Source organism: Canis lupus, chromosome 26 (assembly GCF_048164855.1).
Source record: "Canis lupus baileyi chromosome 26, mCanLup2.hap1, whole genome shotgun sequence".
In the NCBI taxonomy this organism is placed as follows: domain Eukaryota; kingdom Metazoa; phylum Chordata; class Mammalia; order Carnivora; family Canidae; genus Canis; species Canis lupus.
The window spans coordinates 30,673,367-30,680,056 of record NC_132863.1 but is presented as its reverse complement, the minus strand read 5'-3'; the positions used below and the strand labels follow the sequence as shown (position 1 = coordinate 30,680,056).

At 47.8% G+C, this 6,690-nt stretch overlaps 1 long non-coding RNA gene across 1 annotated transcript; it reads left to right on the top strand.

Annotated features, from left to right (window-relative positions):
- Nucleotides 1-230: 230 nt before the first annotated feature.
- LOC140618456 (uncharacterized) lies at nucleotides 231-5,548 on the top strand. Its single transcript, XR_012018585.1, has 4 exons — nucleotides 231-422; nucleotides 1,148-1,229; nucleotides 3,079-3,225; nucleotides 5,432-5,548. It is a non-coding gene; the product is annotated as an uncharacterized lncRNA (long non-coding RNA).
- The last annotated feature ends 1,142 nt before the right edge of the window (nucleotides 5,549-6,690 follow it).

Here is a 6,690-nt window from a genome sequence, read left to right as displayed (position 1 = left end):
GTGGGCAGCAGGGCCGCGGCAGCCTCGGGCTCATCTGCCAGAGGAGCTACCTCTGTCATACTCACCAGGGCACCTCTAGCATCTGGCTGGGACCTGGCGCTAAGGTACACTGGATGAGTGATGAAACCTGGGGATGAGGCTGATTTAAGGCCAAGGGCCACAGCCAGAGGTGAGAAAGAAACAAAAGGGGCAGTGGATGTTCTGGGCCATTCTGGAACATTCTGGAATGTTCTGGAGTTCCTGGCCATAGTCCCAGTTCTGAGTCTTCAGATGCCCACCCTTCGAGGGCTGCAGGATGCCCTCCTGGCCTCTCTGACTGACCCCTGAGGCTGCAGCTCAGCCAATGCCCCCTTATTCTCCTTTCATGACCAATTATTCCTGGGATCCAGAAAGATCTCTTGGCCGTATAGGGAGCCGTGCAGGTGCTGTCAAAGAAAAGCAGGGTTGTTACTCCGAAGGGAGAAAGCCTGTGTGGGTCTAAGGTAGCCAGCTTGCTCCCCATTAGCCGAATATACCAGGTCTCAGAGAGTCATGGGCGATGGTGGTGGCAGGGGTTCCCTGGGACCATTCCTAATCCCATGTCTGCCCTCAGTGCTGCAGCTGGTGCTGATGGATGGTGTTTGGTCCATCAGATGATGGAGCTCCCCTTGTTGGATTCAGGGCAAGGATCTGAAAGCGTGGGGAAGGTCACTGTTGAGTTAACATAAGTGTGAAACCCTCTCCAGACCACAGTGAGGTGATTATGAGGAAGGGGAATTCCGGGGGCTCCCCTCCAAAGCTGAGCTACTGCAATGTTCCAGGTCCTGGCCCAGGCCCTGTCCTCAGTCCCCATACAATCCTGCAAGGCAGGGTGGCTGCCCCATTTTGCAGATGAGGAAACTGAGTCCAGGGAATAAAAGTGACATGTCCAAGTTGTTGAAATGGGGTTTGAAATCAGGTGTGGCAAATCTGAAGCCCAGGTAATTTTCAGACCAGCCTCTGCCTCCTGTGACCAGAAGGATGGTCTGAGGAACCTGACCATCTGAGGCAACCTCCTATTGGGAACCTTGGTGTTGCAAGGGAAAGACTCAGGGGAGAGACTAAAGAATATGCTCGAAAGTCCGTGTGGTAAGGGGAGAGGAATAAAGTGACTCCTTCATCCATCCAGATAATACTGAACATTTACTGCAGCCTAAATGCCAGAGATCCAGCAAAAAGAAAGCCAGCCCCTGACCTTGGAGAGTCAGTAGGTGAGTCAGGTATTTTTTAAGTATTACACAAAAATCATAAATTGCGTCTGTGAGCAGTGCTCTGAAGGAGAAGTATGAGATACTAAGAGATATTCTGAGAGGGCTCTGGCATGGTCAAGGGGGCCAAAGTAGCTTCCCCGAGGAAGGAATGCTTTAGCTCAGATCTCAGACATGAGTAGGAGTTAGCAAAGTGAGTGTGAGAGTGGAAGGGGAGGAGCAAGAAATATTCCAGAGAGTCAAAGGCCAGAGACACGTGCAAAGGCCCTGTAGCAGGAAGGAGAGATCCTGGTGCTCTCTGGAGATCAAAGAGCAAAGGGCTGGATGGTGTCTTAAAGTTGGAGCATAGGAAGCCAGTGAAATATTTCCAGTAGAGGGGGCATGATTATATCTGAATTTGGAAAAGATTCCCCTGGCTTCCATGTAGAAGAATATGCTTCCTCTTTTTTTTTTTTTTAATTTTATTTATCTAATTCATGAGAGACACACAGAGAGAGGCAGAGACATAGGCAGAGGGAGAAGCAGGCTCCCTGTGAGGAGCCCCATGTAGGACTAGATCCCAGGACCTGAGCCGAAGGCAGACACTCAACCACTGAGCCACCCAGATGCCCCAGATATGCTTCCTCTTAACTGTGAAGAGTAAGCTTGGCAAGAAGGCACTGGGAGCCAATTGGTAAGTCAACTTCTCTGGCCAGTCTTTGGTTTCCCCCTTTCCATGGGAATTTAGATGCAGTGATTGATCATTTCCATCTTGCAGATGTTCTGTGGGCCTTCCTCATGCTACCGGATGCTGCCTCTCAACAGGACACTGAGTCCTGGGGGTGAAGAGATTCTTCTCTTCTTCTCTCAATCTTTCTCTTGTAGCATTTAACATGAACCGTTCCAGAGTGAGTTGCCATGTGCACATGGACAGGTATCTGTGAATACCTGGAAAACAGGTAGGATAGGCTGTATCACCATGCAGTGATATCTACTAAGGCAGCATGTGTGCTGGGATGCACTGATTCTACCCCCTGGCATCAGCTTTCAAGAACTACCTGCAAGAGGGCAAAAGAAGAGTGTGGGCGGGTGGTCATGCTAACATTGTTTATGAACAGCACAAAAAACTGGAGCCAAATTAAAAGTCCACCAGTTGGCAACTTAAAAATTATAGCACGTGCATAAGTGGGGCAAATACTCAGTAACCATTAAATGAAATCAGTGGACCCTTTGTGTGCTCAAATGGCAAATCTCTGAAGCATTGTGACAGATGAAAAAAGCAAACTGTAGAAAGGTACATACCTTGCAAAAATCAGCATAGACATGCACCCCAGGGGCACTTGGGTGGCTCAGTCAGTTAAGCATCTGTCTTCAACTCAGATCATAATCCCAGGGTCCTGGGATCGAGTCCTGCCTCAAGCTCCCTGCTCAGCAGAGTGTCTGCTTCTCCCTCTGTCCTTCCCCCTGATCGTGCTGTCTCTCTGCCCCAAAAATAAATAAAATCTTAAAAAAAAGAAAGGCACCTCCCGGCTTCCACCCCTAGTCTTTCCTATGACTTCTATGTCACATATAATACCATATAAAGAACAGAGATTTCCGAGAAATACTTCCCTGGTGATAATGGTTGCCTCTGGACCGGGTCAGTTTTGGAGGTGACCTCTGTCAAGGGGAACTCTTGCCTTCTCAGTACTAGTCTACTATTTAAAAAAAGAAGGTTGAATTTATAGATTTCTATGTAACTTAAAATTAATTTAAAAAGATGAGCTAGGGCTCTTAGAGATACTCGGGAAGATATTGGCCAGATCTGCTGCGGCAGAGGGGCAGTTTCTGGTCTCTATAGGGTTCTATGCTTGATTGTCTTTACATTTTTCAGAAGGTACGTTTGTGCATTCGTGGTGCAATAACACAAGGAAAAATGAAGTAGTTCTTCTAATTTGGTCTTCTCTAAGTGAGCTCAGCAGCTAGGAGCACTCGGGGGACCTGAGGCCCAGAAACCCATGTGACAGCGAGCCAGCCTGCGGTGAGTCAGTGAGCGAGGGAAGAAAAGGCCATCCCCAGAGCCCGCTGAGTCACGTGACGCCCGAACACAGCAAACTGGCTTGTTTTGCAACCCAGGCAGGCCCTTTAACCACAAGCTGCTGGCTGGCCCCATGCGGTGGGGGGAGATGATGCCAGCACTCTTCCCTCAATGAGTCATGCTCCTTCCCGCAAGAGCTAGGGCAGGATGTGGAGGAGATGGGCTCGGGGGGCAGAGGCTTCTGCCTTTAGGCCATGGGAGGCTGGGTGCCCTGGAGGGTGGCAGGCCCCGGGGCCCTTGGGGAAGTCCTCGTTGGGGCTGCTGCTCTCCTGTGTAGATGGACACAACCACCGACGTGGGCCGCAGACCACCGCACTGAGTGCCTGCGTGGTGATCACAGGGAGGCAGGTTTCGGAGGCTTCCACTCAACACGGATAGCACATTTACGTGCAGGGCACTATGCTCATGTGACGTGAGAGCTTACAGGACAGGGCTTGCTGGCCCTTGTACACAGAAGGGGAGACTGGGCCTCAGTGGAGGTAAGGGGCTTGCCCAAGGTCTCAGGTCCAAGCTGGTAAGTGACAGAAGCAGGATTTGAAACCAGGTGCGGCTGAAGTCAAAGACCAGCTGGCTTTCACTGCCCTCTCGTCCCTTCCAGAAAGGTGTGTGTCCACAGGTCTGTGGCCTTGGAAGCCACTCCTTGTGCATCACACTCTCAGGTTTGCTGGTGGAAGGGAAAGTCAGACAAAAGTGGGAGATCCTCAGAGATGGTAACAAGAACTTGACGTACCATTTCTGAGCCCTTCTCGGCCTAATGCTGGACCGAGCACGTTACTTTCATGTGTTGCTCAGTCCCTCCAACACGGTGGTGAAACAATGATCTTTGTTCTCAGGAAGGGCACACTGAGACTCAGAGAGTGAAATGACTGTCTAAGCACACAGCTAGCAGAATTCAAAACTGAGTCTGTCTGATTCCAAAAACGCACCGTCTGTAGTTACCCATAAGCGCTCTTTCCACCTGCAAACACAGATTTCCTGTGAGGTCCAGCTCTTGGCTCTCCTTTTCCTCTGCAGTCTGACCCTTGCCCACCAGGCAAGTTCTTATTCATGCTCAATACCCTACCAGGAAGCCTTCCTCAGCTCCATAGCAAGGGGTTCTCTTGTGCCCCCACAGCTCTCCAACCACATGGGTCTTTATTAGATGTGCTTTTGTGACTCTCCTTACTTACCTTTTCAGAGGGCCATGAGCTCTTTCAGGGTAGATATAATGTAATGGTGAATTTTATGTGTCATCTTGACAGGGCTAAGGGATGCCAGGGATACCAATGAAACATTTTTTGGATATGTCTATGAGGATGTCTCTGGGAAAGATGAGCATTTGAATCAGTAGACAGAGTAGAGAAGATGGTGGGGATAGGCATCATTCAATCTGTTGAGGGCCTGACCAGAACAAAAAGGCAGAGCGAGGATGAACTCATCTTCACTTGAGCTGGGACGTCCATCTAATGCTCCCAGACATTGGAGCTCCCAGTTCTTGGCCTTTCCAACTCCAAGTGGGACTTCTCAGGCCTTCAGACTCCAACTGAGTTACACCACCCATTTTGCTGGTTCTCCAGCTTGTACATGGCAGGTTGTGGGATTTTTCAGCCTCCATAATCACATGAGCCATTTCCTATAATAAATTTCCTCTTACATGCATATCTCTATTGGTTCTGTTTCTCTGGAGAACCATAACTCATACAGAAGGTAGCACATTCATTAACTATTTTAAAAATATTTTGGTCATATTTTCCATCCAGAGACTAGTGCAGTGGTTACATCATGATCAACCCATAGATCTGGGCTTGAATCCTGATTGGTCTGGGTGATGTTGGGTCTGGTCTGGGTGAAGTTGGGCCAATAACTTGACTTTTCTCAGTTCCGTCTGTAAAATGGAGATTCTAAAGTTTACTTCCCAGTGTCACCGTAGGGATTAAGTGAGATATTTCTGTAAAGTGCTGAGCACAGTGCCCGAGGCACAGAGTGCATTCATATCAGTAACCACCCAGTCTAGTCCAGTCAGAGGTCAGCAGATGACTGGCTGGGAGAAAATATAGCTGTCCTTCTGTGCAGCAGCCCCTATGCCATTGTGAGGACCCTATTCCAAGCTCTGAGTGCTGCCCATGATTTATAACGTCATTCCCTGAATATATCATTCCTTATTTTTCAGAGGGTGGTGATTCACACCCAAATTTACAGATGCAGAAAAGGAGTGAGAGAAGATGAGCTGAATAAATCTACAAACCAAAATTCACATATGGAATAATATAAAGAATAAAGATTTTTTTTTTTTTTTTTTTTTTTTTTTTTTTTTGTAAGAATAAAGATTTTTTAAAAAAATATTCTTTCTTAATTCTGTCTGAGGGAATTACAATAATTTGCATCAATCACCTAAAGAAAAAATTTATTTAATTCCCAAGTCTGATGAGGGTGGGTTGAAAACCACATACACAAACACTACTTGTGACCCTCTGAATTCTTACAAATTTGGGGACGATGTGATAATACATTGTCACACCCTGATATTTATCCTGAGAAAATAATCCTGAAGAAAGGAATAGACATAAGCAGAGATATTTATTACATCAGTGTCTATAGCAGCAAAAACCTGGATAACCCTCAAAGGATCATTTGTAGGGGACTGGTAAGTCAAGTCGTGGTCATCAATGTAATTGTCAACAATGTCAGTGGTTTCATTGGAACATGCAAGATGTTTATTACACAATTACCAGGAAAGCAGAATGCGACCTGGAATTTATTCTGTGAATGCAAGTGTGTGAAGTTTGTGTAAATGTGAGCAAGGGCAGGCAGGTCAAAGGCAGAAAGAAAGAGTTGTTGAATGGGGGGTTGTGGGTTGCTTTCATGCTGTTGTTTGATTGAGTCACTATTTCTGGGTCACACTATAAGTGGCCTGGAGAAGTCGCCTCACCCTGGGATTTCATACCCAGATTATTTTCCACCAAGCTGTATCTAGCCTCCTCTTGCCTCTCCTGCAGCCAGGTCACCCCAGCAACCCCCAAAACAGCTTCCATGCTGGCCTCAAGATGCAAATACACATAATGGTCTCTTGTCTGGCTCCCAAAAGCTGACTGGCCTTCACCAGGGACTTCCAGGAAGCCAAAGCACTCCAATGTGGACTGAATGGTTCCCCCTTGGAGTGCTCTCGGGCACTGGTCAGGAGGGGCTGGTCTTGCAAAATGGTTCCTGAGAGCACTTTCCATAGAGGCAAAGAGCCCTGCAGGGGAGGGAGGCTGCGTTAGTCCTAATGGGGCTGATGGGAGTCCCATTAAATTAGGGACTTTCACTCCCTGAGAATCACAAGTGGGAGTCATGCACTTTTGCCCACAGGACCATTTCCAACTCTAGACAAACAAACAAAGTCATGGATGAAACCATTTCTGTCTGGAGGGAACTCCAGAGGGACCCTTA